At 42.1% G+C, this 27,225-nt stretch overlaps 1 protein-coding gene and 1 non-coding gene across 3 annotated transcripts in view; one reads left to right on the top strand and one right to left on the bottom strand.

Moving 5' to 3' along the window:
- PRKG1 (protein kinase cGMP-dependent 1) overlaps positions 1 to 27,225 on the bottom strand; it is a 1,213,342-nt gene that overhangs the window by 1,005,126 nt on the left and 180,991 nt on the right. The window lies entirely within an intron of this gene.
- Positions 24,423 to 24,560, top strand: LOC119926329. Its single transcript, XR_005450215.1, has one exon. It is a non-coding gene; the product is annotated as a small nucleolar RNA SNORA7 (small nucleolar RNA).

The raw sequence follows: 27,225 nt of genomic DNA, 5'->3' as shown, positions 1-27,225 counted from the left end.
GACAAGCACTGTTCTAAGCACAGGAGTAGATATAAGCTGTGTTCCTGGGTGTGAAGTTCAGTCAGGAAGAGCCCCAAGCTGGATGTGTTTTCCCTCTTATCCCAAGAAAGGCACTTTTCCTAGGGCATCTGGAAGAGTAGAGACCAGTGTATCCTTTTCGATGGAAAATGCAATGAGGCAGCTGACGAAACAATGATGAAACCACATGATGAAGACTTCAAATTGCACTGCTGCCCTGATTAGTTCCCTTCCCACCACTCACAGGAAATTTCAGTGGGGTTCTCTTCATATCTCCCCATGTCAGGATCTGAAACATTGTTTTGCCTTCTTTAAACTGGTCAAATAGCCGGCTTGGCTCTTAGGCCCAAACATATGGCTTCTTGAATGAAGTAGCCCTAAGGTGAGCGGGAGGTGGGAAATCCAACCTTTTTTCCAAAAACACTTTAGGAGAGGAAAGAAATAATGAGAAGTCATTACAGCTGTCCGTCACTGTATCCGGGGGTGGGGGGGAGTTGGGGGAAAGGAGAAAGGGTGCATGCTGAAAAGAGACAATATATAGTGATCCTGGATATAGCAAACCCAAAGGTAAAAGGATAGGGGTTAATGCAGTGTTCTCCACACCAGACTGGAATAATATATGGATATGGGATAACAAAGATGGCAGTAAGATGGATTTTGCTGCGGCTAATATAACTGGACAAAGTCTCAATGACAGTACCGCCGCATCAAAATTGGGTAGGCCATATAGGCCTTTCCACGGGGGGCAGAAGGAGTGCCATTCAAGTAGAGTTTTAGGTTTCCCCAATGCGGGAAGGATATTCTGGATGCAGATCCTGTCTGCTGACAGCCGCCTTCCTGCAAATACCACATCTCAGCTGAGAGGTGGCTCAGTGGCCTGGGTGGAAAATGACAGTAGAGATGGGAAGAGAAATGCATGAAAGGGAAGAAGGTGAGCAGACAAGAGAAGCAGCGTGGCTCAGTGGAAAGAGTATGGGCTTGGGAGTCTTAAGTCATGGGTTCGAATCGCAACTCTGCTACTTGTCTGCTGTGTGACTTTGGGCAAGTCACTTAACTTCTCTGTGCCTCGGTTATCTCATCTGGAAAATGGGTAGCTCCATGTGGGACAACCTAATCACCTTGTTTCCCCCCCAGCGCTTAGAACAGTGCTTTGCACATAGTAAGAGCTTAACAAATACCATCATTATTATATGGAGGCATAGTAGTGTGTGGGAATGCAGTGGAAAATCAGCACAGATGATGTAGGACTATGACCATCTGTCAGCTCTCAAAGCTTCTCAACCCGTATTAGAAAACAGCATGGCCTCGTGGGAAGCAGGCTAGCCTAGTGGTTCTGGAAGCCAGGTGACCTGAGTTATAATTCTGGCTCCACCAATGGCCTGCTGTGGGACCTTAGGAAAATCATTTAAATTCTCTGTACCTCAATTTCCTCAACTGCAAAAAATACTTTCAATATCTCTCCCTCCCACTTGACTGTGAGCCCCATGTAGGACAGGGACTGTACCTGGCCTGATTAAATTTGATCTACCCCAGAACACAGAATAGTGCTTAACACATACTAAGCACTTAACGAATGCCATAAAAAAGAAAGAACATCATTTGCCTCAACACTCTTCTATCATTCCCCGTTCTCCAGTACATGGAAAAGAATGCACACGTATACACACACAGTCCTGCTAAGGGAGTCTATACACGACTTCCTAGATGTTCCCCATTTGAGATTGTCCCAAATTCCATGGGTTTCAAGATACCTGCATTTGGTTTGTATCTTCTGAACATACTGCCACAAAAGCAACAAAAGTCAAGCATACCTTGTGGACTTATTCAACCTCCCAAAACACACTGGCAAGTTATCAGCTGTTTTGATAGTGCTCTGCTCCTTCACTCTCAGTGATAAATTACTTCCTGTCTTACAGCCTCCTTGGCCCTTTCCTGGAAGCTCCAAATGCTAGAGAAATAATTTACTGGCTAGTAGTGGGGTGGGTGGCTGTGGGGGGTTGGAAATAGAACTAAAATAAGACACCAACCATCCAGCATGAACAGCCATCCATTCTAAATGGCAGAGCTGCAGACTAGAGGGGAGAAAAACAATGCTCCTAGACAGACTGAACTGTCACTTCACTATATATAATAATAATAATAATAATAACGGTATTTGTTAAGTGCTTACTATGTGCAAAGCACTGTTCTAAGTGCTGGGGAGGATACAAGGTGACCAGGTTGTCCCATGTGGGCCTCACAATCTCAATCTTCATTTTACAGATGAGGTAACTGAGGCACAGAGAAGTTAAATGACTTACCCAAAGTCACACAGCTGACAATTGGCAGAGCTGGGATTTAAACCCATGACCTCTGACTCCAAAGCCCGTGCTCTTTCCATTGAGCCACAAATTAATGGCAAGCCACTGGAAGCCATTGAGAAGCAGCAGGGTCTAGTGGAAAGACTATGGGCCTGAGAATCAGATCACCTGAGTAATCATAGATCTGCCACTTGTCTGCTGTGTGACCTTGGGAAAGCCACTTAATAATAATAATAATAATAATTGGCATTTGTTAAGCACTTACTATGTGCAAAGCACTGTTCCAAGCACTGGGGAGGATAAAGGGTGATCAGGTTGTCCCACGTGGGGCTCACAGTCTTAATCCCCATTTTACAGATGAGGCAACTGAGGCCCAGAGAAGTTAAGTGACTTGCCCAAGATCACACAGCAGACATGCGGTGGAGTTGGGATTTGAACCCATGACCTCTGACTCCAAAGCCCTTGCTCTTTCCACTGAGCCACGCTGCTTCTCTACTGTTTCCTCATCTGTAAAATGGGATGCAATATCTGTCTCTATCCTACTTAGATTGTGAGCCTAAAGGAGGACAGGGACTGTGTCTACTCTTATTATCTTGATTCTGCCTCATCATTTAGAGTTTGGCACTTAGTGTTAAAAAAATACCATTCATTCATTCATTCATTCAATCACATTTATTGAGTGCTTACTGTGTGCAGAGCACTGTACTAAGCACTTGGGAAAGTACCACACAGCAATAAAGAGTGACAAACCCTGCCCACAACCAGCTCACAGTCTAGAGGAGGGTAAAAACCTACAGCACCCGGTATTCCCAGGTGCTAGCCAGGCCTGACCCTGCTTTGCTTCCAAGATCAGACAAGATTGGGAGCATTCAGGGTGCTGTGGCTGTAGATACTAATCACCAATTAATCAAAATAGTTATTGAATGCTTACTACATGAGGAACACTGTACTAAGTGCTTGGGAATACAGTGCAACAGAATTGGAAGACACATTCCCTGCCCACAGGGAGCTTATAGTCTAGTTAGTTACCATTTTTAAATAGTTCATTCAAGATAGAATCAATCAATCAGTGATATTTATTGAGCTCTTTCTGTGTGCAGGGCACTGCACTAAGCTCTTGGTTGAGTACAGTATCACAGAGTTGGTAAAATGTTCCTTGTCCACAACTAGCTTACAGTCTAGAGCAGGAGACGGACATTAAATAAATTATGGATATATACAGAAGTGCTGTGGGGCTGAGGGAGGGGTGAATAAAGGGTGAAAATTCAATTACAAAGGTGATGTAGAAGGGAGTGAGAGAAGAGGAAAGGAGGGCTTAGGGAAGGCTTCTTGGAGGAGATGTGCCTTTATTAAGGCTTTGAAGGTGGGGTGAGAGGTTTTGTGTTGATTCTGAAGAGAAAGTCCATTCCAGACCAGCAGCAGAATGTTGGCAAGATGTGAGCCATGAGATACATAAAATCAAGATACAGTGGGTAGGTTGGCATTAGAGGAATGAAGTGTGCAAGCTGCGTAGTAATAAGAAAGCAGGGAGGTAAGATAGGAGGGTGCAAGGTGATTGAGTGTTGTAAAGCTGATGGTAAGGAGTTTCTGTTTGATGTGGAGGTAGATGGGCAAACGGTGGTTCTTGAGAAACTGGGAAACATGGACTGAACACTGTTGTAGGAAAATGATCCAGGCAGTAGAGTGAAATATACTGGAGTGGAGAGAGACAGGAAGCAGGGAGGTCAGTAGGAAGGCTGATACAATAGTCAAGGCAGGGTAGGATAAATGCTTGGATGAATGTGGTAGCAGCTTGGATGGAAAGAAAATGATGGATTTTACTGATAATAATAATTTTAATAATTGTGGTATTTGTTAAGCACTTACTATGTGCCAGTCACTGTACTAAGCGCTGGGATGGATACAAGTAAACCAGATTGGAAAGAGTCCCATTCCCACATGGGGTTCACAGTCTTAATCCCTGTTTTACAGATGAGGCAACAGGCACAGAGACGTTAAATGACTTGTCAAAGGTCACACAGGAGACAAGGGGTGGATCCAGGATTAGAACCCATGTCCTAGTGTTCTATCCACTAGGCAATACTGCTTCTCTAGTGGAGCAGCGTGGTCTAGTGGCAAGAGCACAGACTTGAGAGTCAGAAGTTGTGGGTTCTAATCCCAGTTTTGCCACTTGTCTGCTGTGTAACCTTGGGCAAGTCACTTAACTTCTCTGTGCCTCAGTTATCTCATCTATAAAATGGGGATTGAGACTGTGAGCCCCACATGGGACAATCTGATTACCTTGTATTTACCCCAGTGTTTAGAACAGTGCTTGGCACATAGTAAGTGCCTAGTATTATTAGTGATGTGAAGGTTGAACCACTCAATCCCTGGGTAATGTTGTTGATGGGGTTGGTGGGAAAAGTATATCGTTGCACCCTCTTCCAATGTCTGAAAGGGAGGCAGACCTCCTAGAAGCAGAAAATTTTGCTTTCCTCATTTTAACTTCAACTACACTCTCTAGGAGGGCTTTATGGAGGGTAGAAGGATTGAATCATTATTTCTTTTCCCTGTAAACTAATTATAAAATCAAGCCCTCTCAAATAGCCATCATCTTCCCACCTAGAGATTGCAGTTACATTGTCACAGAGGTAAGCAGGAAGCTACCTTCACTGTTTTGGAAGACCACAATAAAGGATATGCTGAAATTGCCACTCTGACTTCTAGAGTTGCAGAAATGTGACACTTGTTACTATAGGAACAGTGCTAGTAACTATTCATCTTTAATTCATTGGATTAATTCAACCTGCAAACCAATGGACTGAAATCAAGGAAGAAATTCTAACGCAAATGTTTCCCGACTGCCTCAAAGGCCTGTAGACCCAACTTTCAGAGATCTAATTACAACACAAAGAAGACTAAATGACGGATAATTTTTTCTTGTCAAAGCTGGAATATAGGAAGCAAGAGTGCGGGGAGCGTGAAGAGAAGAATTTAGTTTCTAAGAGTTGGAATTTGATTTGTTTCATAATTGGGACTGATGATGCAGGCTGTAGATTACTCAGTCCCTGTACCTCTCTTTAATCAATGGTATTTATTGAGCACTTACGGTGTTTAGAACCCTGTACTAAGTGCTTAGGGGAGTTCAATGCAATAGAGTGCGTAGATATGATCCATGCCCTGAAGGAACTGATATCTCTTTCTGCTTGGATTTCAGACATTTTGCTGTTTCCTAGGACCTCCACCAAGCAGGTGCAGAGGTCATCATAAGTGCTGAGGGGCTGAGGTGGGATGAATATCAAATGTTTAGAGGGTACAGATCCAAGTACATAAGCGAATCAGAAGGAAGGGTGAATAGGGAATATGAAGTCTTAGGAAAAGCTATTTTCTATGGAAATGCTCATCCATCAGCATGTCTACCTATCTAACAATTACAAGTCAAATTCATGTCGATGCTTCCAAATTTTTCTTGCTGTTTTGGCAACTATCCAGAGTTCTTTGTGACGTCTGAACCATCTTTTCAAAGGATTCATTTTCATGAGAACGTTTTTAGCTGGAGAGCAATCTGAAGTTTGCGCTGGTTCTCTTCACTTGTGGTGAACAGCCAGGTAGCTTTGCATTCAGATTCATTATATTAATTCATTGGTCCAAGGCCAGCTGGCAGATAGAGATCCAAATTGGTTTACCCAACCAGGCTACACATACACAAAAAAGCTTGGATTTCTTTATTCATTCATTCATTCAATCGTATTTATTGAGCGCTTACTGTATGCAGAGCACTGTACTAAGCACTTGGGAAGTACAAGTTGGCAACACATAGAGACGGTCCCTACCCTACAGTGGGCTTTTTTAGACCTGGATCCTGGTACATTTGAGAGGAAAAATAAAATTGCACCTGGATGTCTACCTCTGTCTGTGCCCATAATAATAATGGTATTTGTTAAGTGCTTACTATGTGCAAAGCACTGTTCTAAGCACTGGGGAGGTTACAAGGTGATCAGGTTGTCCCATGGGAGGGGCTCACAGTTTTAATCCCCATTTCACAGATGAGGTAACTGAGGCCCAGAGAAGTTAAGTGACTTGCCCAAAGTCACACAGCTGACAGTTGGCAGAGCCGGGATTTGAACCCATGACCTCTGACTCCAAAGCCCATGCTCTTTCCACTGAGCCACGCTGCTTCTCTATGAAATCAGTGTGCTTTCCTTGGCAGATTTGGCCAACAGGAAAAAGTTGGAACATTCAGAATCTTCTGATTTCAAACTAAAGATGAAAATCCTAAATCGCTAGGTAAAAGCAGAAACCTGCAAGATTTTATTTTGGACCAAAGTTGCTTTTGAAATATACTGAACTGGTCTATTGCTGTTAAAAAGTGGCTTAGTTAGAATTAGTGAATATCCTGAACTGGGCATTTAATTAAGGAAGATGCAGAACAGACTTGAATCCAGAGAATATATTTTTCATGGTGCATCATGAATAATGTGGTGCCTTTCCTTCTGAATTTTTTTAAAATCCATTTTCTCATTTCCCTTAATCATTCTAGACTGTGAGACCATTGTTGGGTAGGGGCCATCTCTATATGTTGCTGACTTGTACTTCCCAAGCACTGGGTACAGTGCTCTGCACACAGTAAGCACTCAATAAATATGATTGAATGAATGAATATATTTATTAAGTGCTTACTATGTGCCAGTCAGAGTATTAAGTGCTGGGACAGATGGTGTAATGGCTAGAGCAATGAGCCTGGGAGCCAAAAGGTCATGGGTTCTAATCCCAGCTCTGCCACTCGTCTGCTATGTGACCTTGGGCAAGTCACTTCACTTCTCTGTGCCTCAGTTACCTCATCTGTAAAATGGGGATTGAAACTGTGAGCCCCAAAATGGGACAGGGACTGAGTCCAACTCAATTTGCTTGTACTCTCTCCAGAGCTTAATACATTGCTTGGCACATTGTAAGTGCTTAACAAATACCACAAATTATTATCATTGTTACAAGATAATGAGACTGGACACAGTCCTATAAAATATCTATTCTCACTTCCTCTCACAGTCTAGGAGGAAAAAACAGACTTTTTATCCCCCATTTTATAGCTGAAGATGGAGAGGTTAAGTGACTTGTCCAAGACTACGTAAAAGGCAAGTGGTGAAGCTGGGACTAGAACCTGAATCCCCCGACTCTCTGTCCCATGCTCTTTCTGCAAGGCATCCTACCTTTTCTGAAATATTATTATCACTCTTGTTTAAACATTCATTTTTTGACAACAGTGGCATCTCACTATCCTTGAACAGACAGGGAGAAGATGGTTGGGTCTTCACAGGACAAACCTAACAGGAGTTAAACATTTTGCTAAATCCAAACTTTTATTAATAGCCTTGATGATACCCCAAAGCTACCATCAGGGCAGAATGTAATGCTAGTCTCATTTAGCACAGTAAAACTCAATGTTTTCATTGTTTCATGTGTGCTCCATGATTAGCCCAAGTGTCCGTGTGATTGACACTTGTTGCCTGGGGGTGATTACGGCTTTGCTCTCCCCATTTTAGGCTACTTGGGCTCTGAAGACTGATCTAAGGGGATGCCAGCAAGGCAAAAGTTTGGAGGGCCAGAAATAGCACCAGGTGGGGAGAAGAAGCAGGAGAAAATTGTAGGAGGAGAAGACATGATGGAAAATACCAAAATTTTCTGTGTTAATCAGAGTTCTCAGAACAGGTTCTGAATGGGACCAGTGGCTCAGTGCTCCAATACCATCTTGTCTAAACAGTATGAATCCTGCCAATTATAATAATGATGTTATTTGTTAAGTGCTTACTATGTGCAAAGCACTGTTCTAAGCGCTGGGGGGATACAAGGTGAACAGGTTGTCCCACATGGGGCTCACAGTCTTAATTCCCATTTTACAGATGAGGGAACTGAGGCACAGAGTAGTGAAGTGACTTGCCCAAGATCACACAGCTGACAATTGGTGGAGTCGGAATTTGAACCCATGACCTCTGACTCCAAAGTCCATACTCTTTCCACTGACCCACACCGCTTCTCATAGCTTGGCATCTATCATTAAGTTTACCCTAGGCAGGTTGGACTGAAATGGGAATTTTCCATAGGACATAGTACAGGCATGGCCTCCGTGTGAAGTATTTTAAAATGGGATTTCATCACAGAACTAGATGATCCGGGCTGCACTTTTTTTTAATTCTTTTTTGGTGGGAGTTCACTCTGATATCTCCAAAGATATAAAAGGAAATTCTGATTAATAGGAGTTTAAATGTCCCAGAAGCTACCCACCCAAGATGAAATTAGTAGCTGCTCCTACAGATATGTATCTAAGCTCCCCAGCTCCCAACCTAGACACTCATTCTTCCCAGGCTGCCTTTATTTTTTATGCAAGTGCCAAATGCATTGGGAACAAGTCTGCTTCCTCTTCTACTCCTGCTCCTGGCACCAATCTGCCAGTGGGCTAGAACGACTAATCTTCTCAGGATTATTCCAAGGGGATTGGCAATGGCTGGTAATAATAATAACAATAGTAATAATAATAATGGTATTTGTTATGCACTTACTATGTGCCAAGCACTGTTCTAAGCTCTGGGGTATATACAAGGTAATCAGGTTGTCCCACGTGGAACTCACAGTTTCAATCCCCATTTTACAGATGAGGCAATGGAGGCAAAGAGAAGTATAGAGAAGAAGTATGGCTCAGTGAAGAGAGCACAGGTTTTGGAGTCAGAGGTCATGGGTTCAAATCCCAGCTCTGCTATCTGTCAGCTGTGTGACTTTGGGCAAGTCACTTAACTTCTCTGGGCCTCAGTGACCTCATCTGTAAAATGGGGATTAAGACTGTGAGCCCCCCATGGGTCAATCTGATCGCCTTGCAACCTCCCCAGCGCTTAGCACAGTGCTTCGCACATAGTAAGTGCTTAATAAATCCCGCTGTTGGGTAGCGACTGTCTCTATATGCTGCCAACTTGTACTTCCCAAGCGCTTAGTACAGTGCTCTGCACACAGTAAGCACTCAATAAATATGATTGAATGAATGAATAAATGCCATTATTATTACTATTATTATTATTAAGTGGCTTACCCAAGGTCATGCAGCAGACAAGTGGTGGAGCTAGGATTAGAATTACAATTAAGATTTGAGTCATAATCAGAGAAGTATCATAGCCTAAGAGAAAGAGAGCAGTGTGAGGAGCCCACAATAAAATGGCTCATTAGTGACTGTTTGTGATCCTACAAACAACAACAAAAGGGAAGAGGCTGGCCAAGGCACTGATGTGCTCTACCTGAGGCAGGTGATTGCAGGTCTGTGGGGGTGGAGAATGGAGGGAAGCGTGGCTTTCTCTCCCTGTTCCACTCTGTAATGGGCCCGGCCCAATCAATGACTGCTACATGGAGCCACAGCTGCCATGCATAATGCAGACAAAAAATACTCTTCTTGAGGCAGAAGCATGTAGCCAGAGGCCTGCAGAAGGCATCAAGGGACTACCTGGAATCATGAAGAGAAGCAAGCATTGAAGCAGCATGGGAGCGGTACTCAAAAGCAGCAAAGGACAGCAGCACTAGGAACCAGAAACAAGAAGCATTGGCAGAAGGGGCTCCTTTGGCCACAAACTGGTGTTGGAGTCGTGGATTGAGTGAATGTGTATATGTGACACTCCCTTGCACACTGGTAAAATCTAAGTAAACCTTTCCACAGTAACCTTGGTGATCAGAAGTGTGGTTTGAACTTTAAGTGTCACTGAGACTCCCAGGAAGGCCTTAGTTGGTATGAACTGGGTGGGCTAGTGAAAAGCAGGACTGGGATCCGGGAAACCTGGGTTCAAATCCTGGCTCTGCCCCTTACATGCTGTGTGACCTTTGGTAAGTCATTTAACTTCTCTGTGCCTCATCTGTAAAATGAGAACCAGATATCTACTCTCCTTCCCCTTAAACTATGAACTCCGTGTGTAATAGATACTGTGTTCAACCAGATTATCTTATACTTACCCCAATGCTTAGTACTGTGCTTGGGACTTAGGAAGCATTTAACAAATACCACAATTACTATACTGTAATCAGTCTTTTCTGTATACCTTTTCCTGGTTCTCTAATCTTTCCAAGAGGGTTTCTAAACCTATAGGTCTTGGAAAGAAGGCAGTGTTCGCCCTAAATGACTCACTCCATGATCCTTGGAAACTCTAGGCTCATGAGTGCATCATAGTGGCACAATTAGAGTTTTCCCTCACCATGCTACAAATAAATTATAATGAGTTTCCAAACAGATTAGAAGATAAACCATAGAGTTTCTTATTTTATTTAAGAAACCTCTGGAAAGATAACAGCAAGAGATGATATGCTGTTCCTTTAATAGCCCTTAAGCACTGCTATGCCCCAGTTAATGCTCTTAATTGGTTCCCAGAAAAGTGTTAAGCAAAAAAGTGCTGAATTAAGTACAGTTACCCAAAGGAAATAAGGCAAAGACCATTAGTGTGTTCCCAAAAGCCAATAAGCTTACTGGAATAATGTCAATATAAAGCATGGAGAAAAAAACATATTGAATACTGTTACAAGATCAAATAGAAATGTAAATAGTACCAATAATAAAACTCTTGAATTAAATATTATATATACACATTTGCAAACTTTTTCAGAGTGGAATTATTCACATCCTATTCAGCAAAAAGACACATTATTGTATTAGAGATCTGCCATTACCTAACATCAAATACGATGGACGATGTCCACATCCTTCTTTGGTCTGGACTCCTTCCCCTTCATGTCTGATAGAACAACAGTTTCCCATTTTCAAATCCCTACTGAAATTAAATCTCTTCCAAGAGGTCTGCCCCTACTAAAGCTTCACTTTCGTTTTCATCCTTTCTTCGTTGCCTATACATTTGGGTGTGTGCCCCTTAAACCCTTTGGTATTTACCCCATCCCAAGTCCCACAGTACTTATGTATACTTCCATCTATAATTTATTGTAATGTCTGTCCCTCCCTCTAGTCCATAAACTCTTTGTTGGCAGGAATCCTTTCTATCTATTCTACTGGGGTACATAATGTGGGTGTGAAATGTCTAAACTACTTTTGATTGGATTATGGGTGTGACTAGGCTTCAGTTAGCTGATCACCTTCCACCCAGATGAAGAGGTTGATTTTTGACCTGCTAATGAGCCATGGCCCTCTGATTAGTTCCTGCAGGGAGGATTGATCTGATTGATTGGGACATCTGCCACCCACACATTTTCTCTCCCATTGCTGCTTACCATTACAGCTGGTGGGAAGAAATTTCAAGCCAGCAATTTTTATTTCCTATAGGAAATTTTTATTTCCTTTTTATTTCCTATATTTATTTCCCTTGTTTGCCTCACAGTGCTGCGTACCAGCTCCTCAGGGGTGTCAGGGTGGAGGGCAAAGGGCTGGGATGGTCCCTGTGAGCCTCAAGAACCCCCACAAGCCTCACAATGTTGTCTCCCATTTCCTCAAAGATGGGCGTCATATCTGCTGTTGCTGCCTGGGGCATTCACCTCCAATTGGTCAATCCTTCAACTAGTCAATCATATTTTTTGAATTCACTGTGTACAACTAAAATAGTTTACCATTTAGACAATGAATAGGTGGGAAGATATTGAGGTAGTTTGCCCTCTCATCTTGAAGAACTTAATAATAATAATAATGGCATTTATTAAGTGTTTACTATGTGCAAAGCACTGTTCTAAGTGCTGGGGGGATACAAGGTGATCAGGTTGTCCCATGTGGGGCTCACAGTCTTAATCCCCATTTTACAGATGAGGTAACTGAGGCCCAGAGAACCACATGTCTGCTGTGTGACCTTGGGCAAGTCACTTAACTTCTCTGAGCCTCAATTCCCTCATCTGTAAAATTGGGATTATGACTGTGAGCCCCCACGTGGGACAACCTAATCACCTTGTATCCCCCCCCCAGCGCTTAGAACAGTGCTTGGCACATAGTAAGCGCTTAACAAATGTCATTATTATTATTATTAAGTGACTTGCCCAAAGTCAAACAGCTGACAAGCTTCTAGACTGTGAGCCCCTTCTAGACTGTGAGCCCACTGTTGGGTAGGGACTGTCTCTATATGTTGCCAAGTTGTACTTCCCAAGTGCTTAGTACAGTGATCTGCACACAGTAAGCACTCAATAAATACAATTGATTGATTGATTGGTGGTGTGGGAATTTGAACCCATGACCTCTGTCTCAAAAGCCCAGGCTCTTTCCACTGAGCCACACTGCTTCTTGCCAGAAATGACAATAATCCTTTGCAGAATGCTCTATTATAGTGTACTCTCCCAAGTGTTTAGTACATATAGTGCTCTGCAATCAATCAATCAATGGTATTTATTGAGTACTTACTATGTGCAGAGAACTGTACTAAGCACTTGGGAGAGTACAATGCAATAGTGTTGATAGACTCAGCCCCTGCTGATGGTAAGGACTTCCTGTTTTATGTGGAGATGAATGGGCAACCACTGAAGGTTTTGGAGAGAGGGGAGAAAAGGACTGAGTTGTTTCTCAATAAATACTGCTGATTGAGTTCCATATTCAAACCCCTCCTGAAAGCCAGTTTTTCCCAATTCACCTTTCCTTAGTTCCCAACATCCTAAGTCCTATAATAAACCTACTAGCCATATCTAGCACATACATACTCTCCCCCACTTCAAAGCCTCATTGAAGGCACATCTCCTCCAGGACTAAGCCTTCCTTTCTCCTCTACCATTCCCTTCTGTGTTGCCCTGACTTGCTTTCTTTATCCATCCCCGCTCCCAGCCCCACAGAACAACTTATAAACATATCTGAAATTTATTTATTTGTTTATATTAATGTCTGTCTCCCCCTCTAAAGTGTAAGCTCATTGTGGCAGGGAATGGGTCTGCTTATTGTACTCTCCCAAATGCTTAGTACAGTGCTCTCCAGGTTGTAAATGTTCAGTAAATATAATTGAATGAATAAATGAATGAATCAGTACTTATATTGATCCTCAATACTTGCATCTATGTTAGAGAAGTGGTATGGCCTAAAGGAAAAAGACGTGGGCCTGGAAGTGGAAGAAACTGGTTCTATACCCAGTATTGCCACTTGCCTGCTGTGTTACGTTGGGTAAGTCACTTAGTCTCTCAACTGTAAATTTGGGGTTCAATCCCTGTTCAAACCCACTTAGACTGTGAGCCCTCTGTGGGGAAAGGACTGTGTCCAACCTGATTCACTTGGATCTACCCCAGAGCTAGGAACAGTACTTAATAACTATGCCATTTGTAAAGCACTTACTGTGTTCCAGGCACTATACTAGGTGCTGGGGTGGATACAAGCAAATCAGGGTCCCTGTTGCCACATAGGGCTCACAATCATAATCCCCATTTTACACCTGAGGTAACTGAAGCACAGAGAAGTTAAGTGACTTCCCCAAGGTCACACAGCAGACAAGTGGCAGAGTCAGGATTAGAATGCAGGTCCTTCCAACACCCAAACCCATGCTCTATCCACTAGGGCATGCTTATTCTCTAATTTATGCGTAGTTGACGACACATAGTGCTTAACAAATACTATTATCATTATTATTATGTTTGTTCAATTATTTATTTTGATTATTCTGTTTGCTAATATCTTTAATTCCATTTCTCTAATTAGACTGTAAGCTCCTTGAGGGCAGGGAATGGGTCACTTGCTTGTTCCATACTTTCCAAGTCTTTATTAGAGTTTTTGTTCCCAGTGGGGGCCCAGTAAATCCTACTACTATACCCACTGAGTTAAATGGGATTTAATCACTCTAATCAAGGCAGTCAAATTATTTAAAAGGGAAAAGAAGGAAAATACTAAAGCCAAGTTAAACTTTACAGGGTTATCTCTGCTTAAGGGAGAACTAAGTATTGTAGCATTGAAATCCAATGAAAGAGTGCTAGAAGATGACCATTATACTGGGATGGCTGCATTCATGTATGACACAAATCCTAGTGCCTGTAGTGTGGAGAAATTCTGAGAAAGAAAATAGAAAGAAGAGTTGACACAACAGCTAACAAGGCAATTTTCCCTTTAACCTTTCCTGAACCATCATTAATTACTTCCTCCAGCCTTCAGCTTGGGTTTTGTTTCCCATTTTGATGGCTCATTGCAATAGTCTTTATTCCTAAGGCCCAAATTGGAACTGGAAGACAGACTTATCCTCTTGACCACTGATCTGTGAGGAAAATATTCTGAGACTAAGCTACTTAGAGATTCCCTGATGCAAGCTTTGAGAGCTTTATTTTTCAGCGGAAGCAGAACTAAATTCCTGGACCAGATCAATAGGTTTATTTTAATGCTTTTGATATTTTAATATTCAAGGAGTGATTTGTTGGGAAATCAAAAGGCATTTGGGCACGGGCAAAACTGTACTGCTATTTACATTAGCCATCAATTCACATAATTTTTGTTGATCCATCAGATTAGGAAGCGGGAAGAGATCATGACATAATTTACGCCTTCAGGAAGTTTATACTATAGCAGGACTAAGAAGAACAGAAACAACTTCTACTACTCTGGCGTGCTTTAATTTAGCTTTGTTTTTCACTTGAAAATTCCACTATTCCTCCCTCATTGGATGATTCATGTACGCAGGAATGACCACCACTAACTTTTCCAAACTTTCAACTCCCTCCTTAACTCATGATGACCTTCTCGAAGCCACTAAAGGTGAACTCAAAGTTTCCCCATCACCCCTAACTGCCATTATACTGCCATTTCATCCTCTTTCTCCAGCTTCCCATCTGTTTATCAGGAGGAGGTCTTTGGCCTGCTTCCTAAATCAATCAATCATATTGAGTGTGCACTATGTGCAGAGCACTGTTGCAAGCACGAGAGAGAGAGTACAATACAACAGAGTTGAAAGATACATTTCCTGCTCACAAGGAGTTTACAGTCTAACAATCCCCTCCCTCTATCAGCACTTCTGATCCTAGCCCCATCACACCTCCTACAATCACTTTAGGGGGATGGCACACTCCCTTCTGCCTTTAAATATGTTCAAGTCTTCCCCAGACCAAAAAAAGGCCTAAAATCCTCCAGCCTGTCTCTCTCCACTCCCATTACTATCTAAACTCCTAGAACAGGTTGCATACCACCAAATGCCTTCATTTTTTAATGGTATTTGTAAAGCACTTATTATGTGCCAGGCACTGTACTAAGTGCTGGGGTAGATACAAGAAAATCAGGTGGGACACAGCCCATGTCTCATATGGGCTCACAAGCTTAATCCCCATTTTACAAATGAGGTAACCGAGGCACAGAAAAGTTAAGTGACTTGCATAAGGTCACACAGCAAACAAGTGGTAGAGCCAGAATTAGAACTCAGGTCTTCTGACTCCCAGATTCAGACTCTTTCCATCCCCCCAGTTCTCCTGGACCCCCTTTGTTATTTACATGGTAGTAACACCAGCCTTTCTAATTCTTAACCATTCCTCAGTTTAGTTCATTAACTCCTCTTCTGCCCCTCATCCTCTTGCTTCCTACTCTGGGTCCCTTACTCTTCCCACTCTGTACTCACTTTCCCACATGGCTTTGGCTCCCATCTCTAGGCAAAAAAACTCAGGAATAGCTCTAATCCTGCTTCTCATTTGTCAGGAACTTCTTTCTCCCTTATATCTGAATGGAAAAGCCCACCTATTTCTGCAAGCCTTCTCTCATTGGTTCCCAGTACTTTAAATTGCATACAGCTTTTCATCATCCCTAGCATTTATGAGCTTTAATTTATAGCTATTGTTGTCACTATCATCATTATTATGGAATTTGTTAAGTAATCCTCAGCACTTTTGTACATGTTTGTTCAAATACAAATTCAATTATTTTGATTACTCTATTTGTAAATACACTTATGTCCATCTTCCCCACAACACTGTAAGCTCCTTTGGGATAGGGAATGTCTTTTTTTGTTTGACATGCCAAATGTCAATTACAACCCAGAATAGCTTGGTGGTGTGCTTAAATCTGCTTTCGCAAAGGCTGACTGCTGCCCAAGTCCTCGAACGCTGTTGCTCCTTGCAGTTGCTCATTGCACATTCTCCATTATGGATGAAACCGTCAGTGACATTGAGAATCATATCCTCAGAAATAGATAATATTGCTATTAATGATTCTGCCTCATTATCGCTTCAATAACTGTTAAGCATCTTTGGTGATGTGTTTGGAATTTATCGGAGGTCCATGAGCAGAGCGATCAATCATTCAATCAATGTATTTATTGAGCACTTAGTGTGGGCAGAGCACAGTACTAAGCACTTGAAAGAGTACAACACAATAGAGTTGATAGACACAATCCCTGCCCACAGGGAGCTTACACTCTAGAGGGAGAGACAGACATTGAAATAAATTAAAGATAGGGGAAATAGAGTGTGGGGATAGCAATCAATCAATTAATCTCATTTATTGAGTTCTTACTGTGTGCAGAGTACAGTACTACGTGCTTGGGTAGACATGTTACCTACCCACAATAAGGAGGGAAGAATACTAAGTGCTTAAGGGGTACAGAGCCAAGTGCATGCAAATGTGGGAGGGGAAATGGAAGAAATGAGGACTTAGTCAAAGAAGGCCTCTTGGAAGACTTCTGTTTTCATTTCTCTTGTTTACGTTATGGGAAGCTGGGGGACACTTGGACAGGGTTCTATAATCTGTGGACAGACTGAAAGAACACCTATGGCCTGATATGTAATTTATAGATTTGGTTATTCAGTCTTCTTATTCAACCACTTGCCGATCACTTTCTAGCTTTTTATAGTTTTCGTTGTTTACTCACTCTAATTACTTTTCAAAAAATCTTTCGTTCAGAGAGGATCAGATTGAAGCCGAGTTCTGATTTTCCCACAGCCCCTTCGGGGCAACATCAGTAATGAGTTTGGAAGCATGAACAATACTAATGGTCTGTTCTGTGACTTTGGGCAAATCACTTCACTTCTCTGGGCTTCCGTTACCTTGTCTGTAAAAAATGGGGATTAAGACTGTGAGCTTTGTTGGGACAGGGACTGTGTCTAACCTAATTCGGTTGTACCACCCCAGTGCTTAGTTCAGTGCATGGCACATATGAACTGCTTAACAAATGCCATGATTATGAATTAAGCAACCAATAAATCAATCATATTTATTATTTACTGTGTGTTGAGCACTGTACTAAGAAAGTTCAGTATAACAAAGTAGTTACACATATTCCCTTCCCACAGTGAATTTACAGTGTGGATGGTGAGACAGACATTATATACATAAATAACCATTCAGACACTGTGCATTTACTTTAAGCAACTTGAACTTGAGTGTTCTGACCAAAGAAACCACTTAAGGCATCATGCACAGCAGAGAGGCTGAACAGAAATCCTGAATATAGAGAGGTTTTTATGGCCAGCATCAATAGTCTAGGGGCAAATTCATTAATCTTGATTCAAGTCTTAGGTAAGTGCACAATCAGTTATACCTCTGATCATATCCAAAAGGTCCAGAAAAGCTGCATTTGAAACACTATCTCATTTCAATTTTTTCTTAAGAAAGAAAATATCAGTGGGTCCCTTGTTCCAGACTTAAAAAGCCATAAGTATGATTTGCTCAAGTCCAATGTGGCAATTCCTCAAGTTTTTAAAACTGTGTTTTATGGACGTGAAAATAAGATTGCATATTTTTATTCTGAACGGAGTGTAATGTATTTCATCATATGGAATCAAATTCATTAAAATTGAGAAATATTTCCATATATTTAAGAATCCAGGTGCTATTTGATTTATGATATTTATGATTTATGTTATTTGATTTTGATTTATGATATTTTCAAATGTCTTCCATATTCTGGTTGATACATAATGATCATTTATGGAGCTTTGAAAGCTATAATAAGGCTTTCATGAAGAATGTCCTTTTCATTAAGCTAATTTATCTCTTTTCCAGTTACATCTATATTCACAGAGGGAGCATATAGCGGTCAATCAATCAATCAATCGTATTTATTGAGCGCTTACTATGTGCAGAGCACTGTACTAAGCGCTTGGGAAGTACAAATTGGCATCACATAGAGACAGTCCCTACCCAATAGTGGGCTCACAGTCTAATAGGGGGAGACAGAGAACTGAACCAAACATACCAACAAAATAAAATAAGTAGGATAGAAATGTACAAGTAAAATAAATAAATAAATAAATAAATAAATAGAGTAATAAATATGTACAACCATATATACATATATACAGGTGCTGTGGGGAAGGGAAGGAGGTAAGACGGGGGGATGGAGAGGGGGACGAGGGGGAGAGGAAAGAAGGGGCTCAGTCTGGGAAGGCCTCCTGGAGGAGGTGAGCTCTCAGCAGGGCCTTGAAGGGAGGAAGAGAGCTAGCTTGGCGGAGAGCGAGGTACAGTGAGGAGATTAGTGGTGGAGGAGCGGAGGGTGCGGGCTGGGCAGTAGAAGGAGAGAAGGGAGGTGAGGTAGGAGGGGGGGGGTCACTTCAATAAGAGTTTTGTCTTGGTTCATGCTTTTGGTAAATGTGGAAATGAGCTCTGTGTAGATTTCCCAGTTCGATCCAAGCCATTTTTAAAACAATGCCCTACTCTGCCTCTCAAAATCAATAAAAATAACTTATATGTAGGCATACGGAACTATAATTAATAACACACTTTGTGAATTTGTGTCCAAGTTCAGCTGCTAGAGAATAAATACAGCTGGCCTAGTTTTTCAAACCATTTTCTCTTCATTATTTATCACATTGTGTGAGAAAATGTGCATTTGAGAGTTTACAGCTTCACATTGAATGAACTGGAAACATTCTATATACTCCTGATTGTCCACTCCGATCTTGGAAGTAACATAAGGCAGAAGCCAGCATGTTAAGAACAGCAATAAGAACAATATAAGATGTAGGGTGAAGCATAATTATGACATTTCTAAAGAGCAATTCTAATGCCATGGACCACATAGATTGTTTGGGAGCTCCCCTGGATCTAAAAACCCCAGAAGTTCTTTCAAAAGCTCTTACACTGTCCATGAAACTCTTAAAGCTTAGAAACATATGGAACCGGAATAAAAAAGGAAGGAGAGACTATCGGCCAATTTAAAGAGGGTGTATTTCTTACATTTTGAATGGGGGGGATGGGGGGGCTGGGGCATAAACTCTGTCCAAATAATACCCAGGGAGTGGAATGTGAAGAAATGCAAACCCTCCGTACTGAGTGTGACATTTGCCTTTTTTCACTACCAGGCCTTTTTTTGAAATGCGAATGGTGGGCTTAGCATGGATGTAAGGGAGGATGGCCAGACTCCTATCTCCCTGCCACCCTGCTTTTAGGGGGCAGAGGGTGGGACTCCTCAATGGGATAGGCTCAGGGCTCCGACTTTGATATCATAGCCCTGACAATGCTACTTTATGTATTGTAGGGAAACACTAACCCAACAAACGTGAAATGGAGATTCAGATCAAATTAACCAGGTGACTGATAAATCTCCATTTCACTTTTGCCTTACAGTCACAGTGGTGGAAAAAATCTCCTCAGCATGGTTCTTGGCTTGAATATAAGCATGCAGAGAGCCATGTGCTCTCTGAACAAAATTCAAGATAGTAATAATTATGGTACTTAAGCACTTATTATGTGCCAAACACTGGGGTAGATACAAGTTAATCAGGTTGGACGTAGTCCCTGTCCCACATGGGGCTCACACGCATACTCCCCATTTTACAGCTAAGTTAACTGAGGCTTAGTTAACTAAGTTAGTTAAGTGACTTGCCCAAGGTCACACAACAGACACGTGGCAAGGTCAGGATTAGAACACAGGTCCTTATGACTCCCAGGCAGGTGCTCTATCCAAGCTACGCTGCTTAGAGTCAGATCTCTTTCAAGCACCTTGGATGGAGGCTCCAGATCCCAGAACGGCAATTGCAGCCCAGATGGCATTCTGGGGAAACTGGTCTACCCAGGTTAATGGTTGGGAGCCCATGAGAAGTTCAAGGTTCCCCTGTCATTATTAACCACCAAGAAATATTAGACCCAAATGCTTCATTTTAATATACGGGAAAAGGAAAAAGGGGAAGATAGACTAGATCCAAATATTTATCTTTCAATAATTTTATATGCTTCAATATGCAAGTTACTCCCCTCCTCAAAAATCTCCAGTGGCTGCCTGTCAACCTACGAATCAGGCAAAAACTCCTCACTCTCAGCTTCAAGGCTCACCATCACCTCACCCCCTCCTACCTCACCTCCCTTCTCTCCTTCTCCAGTCCAGCCCACACCCTCCGCTCCTTTGCCACTAACCTCCTCACTGTACCTCATTCTTGCCTGTTCCGCCATCAACCCCCAGCCCGTGTCCTCCTCCTGGCCTGGAATGCCCTTCCTCCACACATCCACCAAGCTAACTCTCTTCCTCCCTTCAAAGCCCTACTGAGAGGTCACCTCCTCCAAGAGGTCTTCCCAGACTGAGCCCATTTTTTCCTCTCCTCCTCCCCATCCCCCCACCCTACCTCCTTCCCCTCCCCACAGCACCTGTATATATGCTTGTACAGATTTATTGCTCTATTTATTGTATTTGTACATATTTACTATTCTATTTATTTTATTAATGATGTGTATATAGCTATAATTCTATTTATTCTGATGGTATTGACACCTGTCTACTTGTTTTGTTTTGTTGTTTGCCTCCCCCTTCTAGACTGTGAGCTCGTTGTTGGGTAGGGACCATCTCCATACGTTGCCAACTTGTACTTCCCAAGCGCTTAGTACAGTGCTCTGCACACAGTACGCGCTCAATAAATACGATTGAATGAATGAATATTTTCATTCACTCAAGTTTCACTCAAACTTTTATCAGTCATCATCATCATCATTATAATTGTGGCATTTGTTAAGCTCTTGCTAGGTGCCAGACACTGTACTAAGCACTAGGGTGGATTCTGGCAAATTGCACTGGACACAGTCCCTGTTCCACTTAGGGCTCCCAGTCTTAATCCCCATTTTGTAGATGAGGGAACTGAGGCACCTCAGTGAAGTGACATGCCCAAGGCCACACAGCAGACAAGTGGCAGAGCCAGGATTAGAACCCAGAACCTTCTGACTCCCAAGGCCCATGTTCTATCCACTACACCATGCTGCTTCCCCTAGATCATCAATGATATTTATTGAGCATTTACTATGTGCAGAGCATGGAACTAAACACTTGGAAGAGTACAATAAAATAGAGCAAGCAGTCATGCTCCCTGCCCAACAACAAGCTTACAGTCTAGAGGGGAGAGCAAACTCCCATAAATACAAAAAAGTCTAGAAAATGGAAGGTTCCTTGGGCTTGAGCAAATCAGTCACTATTCACCACATGATATCAGTTAAAAATGCACATGTATATATATATATACACACATAAGTATATAACTCATTATCAACAGCTTTATTTGAACATGTGGGAACATATATCAAAAGTAAAGACAGTTGGACCCTGATCTCAAGGCTCTTACTAGCTAATGCCTATCCTAAAAGCAGTCAGAGATTAGGGATAGATAGGCTGGCCAAACAAACTATGGCTGTCTCAGGTACCTGAGCCTGTTCTGGTGTCCTCACTAGTCAGAGACAAGATCTTCAACTGCCCTAAAATTGTCATGTTATATTTCAGGATCAGTCAGCCCAGGTGGGGTCCCTCATCCAAAACTGCCCCAAAAGTTGCTCGTTGAGCCCCCTAAGGTGTTGAATGAAAGGGTAGCGTTGACAGTAACAAAATCAGCTCGTGAAGATATAATGGGGAGAATGGAAATGCAGGCAGAATCAATTTAGACGTAGGTCGCTTCATCTGATCCTCAGGATATCCAAGGAGGGCACTTTCAGGGAGTCAGAAAAGGACCCTAACAAATGTATCCTGCAACTCAATCCTCCAGCACCTTCCCTCTCCCTACATGATGATGATGATGGTATTTGTTAATAATAATAATAATGATGGCATTTGTTAAGCACTTACTATGTGCAAAGCACCGGGGAGGATACAAGGTGATCAGGTTGTCCCACGTGGGGCTCACAGTCTTAATCCCCATTTTCCAGATGAGGTAACTGAGGCATAGAGAAGTAAAGTGACTTGACCAAGGTCACACAGCAGACATGTGGCAGAGCGGGATTCAAACCCATGACCTCTGACTCCAATGCCCGGGCTCTTTCCACCGAGCCACGCTCCTATGTGCCATGCACTGTTCTAAGCTCTGGGGTAGATACAAGGCAATCAGGTTGTCCCCTGTGGGACTCACAGTCTTAATCCCCATTGTCCAGATGAGGAAACTGAGGCTCAGAAAAGTGAAATGACTTGCCCAAAGTCACACAGCTGACAAGTGGTGGAGCCGGGATTATTCATTCATTCACCCAATCGTATTTATTGAGCACTAACTATATGCAGAGCACTTTACTAAGCACTTGGGAAGTTCAAGTTGACAACACATAGAGATGGTCCCTACCCAACAATGGACTCAGAGTCTAGAAGGGATTAGAACCCATGACCCCTGACTCCCAAGCCCGGACTCTTGCCACCAAGCCACACTGCTTCTCCTTACATCAAACACACCCACCCCACATCTTCTTCAGTAGCAAGAAAACTGTTTCTAAAGAGGATGAGGGAGGTGGGAGCTTCAGGCAGCATCAATTTGTGTAATATGCACTCTCATTAAAATAAATCATCTTGCCTTAAGCAGATCATTTTCACATGCTGTGTTTTAGGTTTTGCGGTCACAACAAGACTTCATATTTTAAGGGAGTACCAAGCATAGAACTGAACAGAGATCTATCCTGAAGATATCTTGTGAGACCTGTGTGAAAAATCTACTTTAGTCACCAAGAGCAATCTACAAGTGGCTCATAACAAAAATATGAAAATGTTGGGTGCATATTATTCCATTATCACTAACATCTTTTGACCACTTACAAAATCCTTTTCAAAGCAACAGACTAAATGTTGTAGTGATTATGTAAAATCACGTATGATTTTACATAATCACATATTATGAGAAGCAACGTGGTTTAGTGGAAAGAACACAGGGTTGTGAGTCAGAGGTCATGGGTTCTAATCCCAACTCTGCCACTTGTCAGCTGTGTGACTTTGAGCAAGTCATTTAACTTCTCTGTACCTCAGTTACCTCATCTGCAAAATGTAGATTAAGACTGTGAGCCCCACGTGGGACAACATGATAACCTTGTATCTATCCCAGTGCTTAGAACAGTGCTTGACACATAGTAAATGCTTAACAAATACCAACATTATTATTATTATTAATACAATTAAGACACCATCCTTGGCCCATAAAATCAGCCTACATGGATAGACACATAGAATAATTTCAATGTAATCAGGGTGACAGGGTAACTGGTTAAAATGCAATAAATCAGAAGTATCAATGGTAAGAATGCATAAGAGCTCATTGGGGTAATGTCTAGACACCTCACCACTTCAGATAAAAAGCATCCTGGGTGAGAAACTGTCACTCTCCTCTCCCACCCTACTCAACTTGTAAATGTGACATAGGTAGTGCCTTTTATTCATTCATTCGTTCATTCATTCAATCGTATTTATTGATTTGATTTTATTTTAGACTGGTACTCCTATGGTAGTGAGGCTGGTGATAGCGGGCATGGAAAAAGGGAAGCCAGCCTGGTCAGCAGATGAGAGCAGATGATGTACAGACGTTGCCCTGTAGACTGTCTGCTCCTTGCAGGCAGGAATCACGCCTACCAACTCCGTTGCACTGTACTTTCTCCAAAGTGCTCAGTACAGAGCTCTATACAAAGTAAGAGCTCAGTAAATAGTAATGATTATGTCACATTTTCCAGCTGCATAAAGGCTGGTCTTTGTAGTGCTGCTTCACTGGATTTTTTATCTGAGCAATTCTCCCCCCAAATATGAAGTTTCTATTATGCATGTATTGCCAGTTACATCATCATCATCATCATCAATCGTATTTATTGAGCGCTTACTATGTGCAGAGCACTGTACTAAGCGCTTGGGAAGTTACATGTGTATGTGGGTGTGATTGAGACAATGCAGTTATTAATTGAGATCAATAGCCTGTCTTCTAGAAACAAGGAATTGCCGGTCATTATATATTTAAATAGGCCACGCTGCTGAAGTTGGCTCGGGGTTTGGTTCTGGATCTTCTTTTATTCCTAATCTATAATCCCTCGCTCACCTCTCAGGGTCACACCTGGAGGGTTTCCAGTACTCTACCAATCTCAACTATGGCAGGGAGAGTTAAGCAGAGGCATATCCATTCCATTCCTAGCTTGGGCAGTGGCTAGTGAGTGGAAGGCAATCTGCTACAAGTCAAAACTCACCCGTGCTGGGCAGCAGCGACATGGAAGAGAGTCGAGGGTGGAGACAGGTTTATTGCGCAGAAGGAAGCGGTGGTAAACTGCTTCCATAATTATACCCAAAACACTAAGGATCCACTACCAGAACGATTGCAGATGGAGGGTGGCTAGATAGAAAAGCAGCATGACTCAGTGGAAAGAGTATAGGATTTGGAGTCAGAGGTCATGGATTCAAAACCCAGCCCAGCCAATTGTCAGCTCCGTGAATTTGGGCAAGCTACTTAACTTCTCTGCGCCTCAATTCCCTCATCTGGAAAATGGGGATTAAGACTGTGAGCCCCACGTGGGACAACCTGATCACCTTGTAACCTCCTCAGAGCTTAGAACAGTGCTTTGCCCATAGTAAGCGGTTAATAAAATGCCATTATTATTATTATTCTGGTAGAGATGTGTCCATGGATTTGCTATGTGTCGAACACAACTCGACAGCATAAGACAACAACAACAATAAAGTGGAATTTCTTTCATATATCAGGACTCCTGTGGGTTACCAATCCTATTCAAACCATCAATCAATCACATTGATTGAGAGGATACTGTGTGTAGAACATTGCACTAAACGTTTGGGAGAATGTACTGGCCTGTGTTTGGATGCTGACATTCCCTTTAATATCAGTGTGCATTAGACAATGTATAATTTCATTTTTATCTGTAAAATCAGCACCTTAACTACACCATCAATATTTTAGCTAAAACAAAAGTGCTACAAATTAAAATGATTAATCTTATGCTCCTAGGTACAATGAAAAATACATTGGGGCTCAAGAAAGAAAAGGCCTGTTAACTAAATAAATGTTCTTTCAGCAAAAATAAAGACCACCCTCTATCTAATTTAGTCTTCATAATAACCCTGAATGAACTATGTCTCTCAGTGAATATAGGGAAAATAAAATCCTCATTAGTTTCACCCCTGTCGTTATTGAAAAACGTGAAGGGCGGCTCTAAGCTGTCTAGATTGACTCCACACTTGTTCATTTTCTCCCAAATTACCATGGCTACAGAAGGATTAAGAATGAAGAGATTTAGCCTTTAGTGAAGTTTAAAAAGAAAATGGCATTTGGTAAATGTCTACTGGCGTTTATATCCAGCAAATATTTAGCTTGTGCCCTGGGAAACTTAATGTATGTCAATAAAAATCTGTCAAACTTTGTTATGAGGTTTGATGAACTAGATCACAGGAACAACTCCTATTGATTTCTTTTCCCAGATGATATCTGACCAAAAACCCACTTATTGTGGGCTCGGAGCGAGGCGGTGGAGGGTGATGCCTTTGGGTGTTAGCCCATCAAAAGGATAATGCTAACCTGGGAATATGGGAAGGGAGCATGCTCTGCATTTCTTTTTCCTTCCTCTGCTTCATCCTTTCTCACTGTCCTTTCTTCCTCTCATTTTCCCTTCCCTCTGTTACTAATTCAGCCCATTCCTCTGACATTCACCCAAAGACTGTCTCTTCTTTCCCTCCTCCATTTAAGTTGTTCCTGCACGGCTGTGGGAGAGATGCGGTCGTCCTTTTACACTCTTCATTTTCACTCATATCCTCTGCACCTCCCTCCCACCCTACTCTCATTCATCCATCTCACTTCTTAACTGCTTCTTCTCTGTTTCTCATCCACCCTGGTTTGGTATTTTATAAACAAGGCACACAGTGGCCTTTAAGCTTTAGGTAGAATCATTACATTTATTTTTTCCAATCAAGGAGGTTACATGGGGCAAGGTTCAATCAATCACAGTTATTGAGCACCTACTGTGTGCAGAGAGCACTGTACTAATTTCACTGTGCCTCAGTTTCCTTACCTGTAAAATGGTGGTACGATTGATTTTGATCCCCTTGTAAGACACTGTGTCTGAACTTATACTTCGTACTTACTCTGGCACATAGGACATAGTAAGTACTTAATGTTGTAAAAATTAATAATTAATTTGAAGAAGTAATAGAGTACAAAGACATGTACACAAGTGCTATTGGTGTGAGGATCTACCAATGTGTTCAGGTAATGTGAAGTGCTGAAGTGGCATCTGTAAGTGATATAGAGGAGAGATAGAAGTGCTTAGTACTGAGCTAAGGGCACAGTAGGCATCCAATAAATGTGACTGAATGAATATGAGAGATTAATCAAGGAAGACCTCCTGGAGGAGATGTGATTTAAGGAGGACTACTGGGAGCTCACCTCCTCCAGGAGGCCTTCCCAGACTGAGCCCCCTTTTTCCTCTCCTCCTCCCCATCCCCCCGACCCTATCTCCTTCTCCTCCCCACAGCACTTGTATATATTTGTACATATTTATTACTTTATTTTACATGTACATATTTACTACTGTATTTATTTTGTTAATGATGTGCATATAGCTATAATTCTATTTGTTCTGATGATTTTGACACCTGTCTACATGTTTTGTTTTGTTGCCTGTCTCCCCCTTCTAGACTGTGAGCCCGTTGTTAGGTAGTGATCGTCTCTATATGTTGCCGACTTGTACTTCCCAAATGCTTAGTTCAGTGCTCTGCACACACTAAGCGCTCAGTAAATATGATTGAATGAATGAATGAATGAATGAATGAATGAATGAATGAACGGGGAGAGCAGTGGAGGAAACATGGCTTAGTGGAAAGAGCATGCACTTGGA

Source organism: Tachyglossus aculeatus, chromosome 3, assembly GCF_015852505.1.
Source record: "Tachyglossus aculeatus isolate mTacAcu1 chromosome 3, mTacAcu1.pri, whole genome shotgun sequence".
NCBI lineage: Eukaryota > Metazoa > Chordata > Mammalia > Monotremata > Tachyglossidae > Tachyglossus > Tachyglossus aculeatus.
This window is presented reverse-complemented; position numbering and strand designations above follow the sequence as displayed.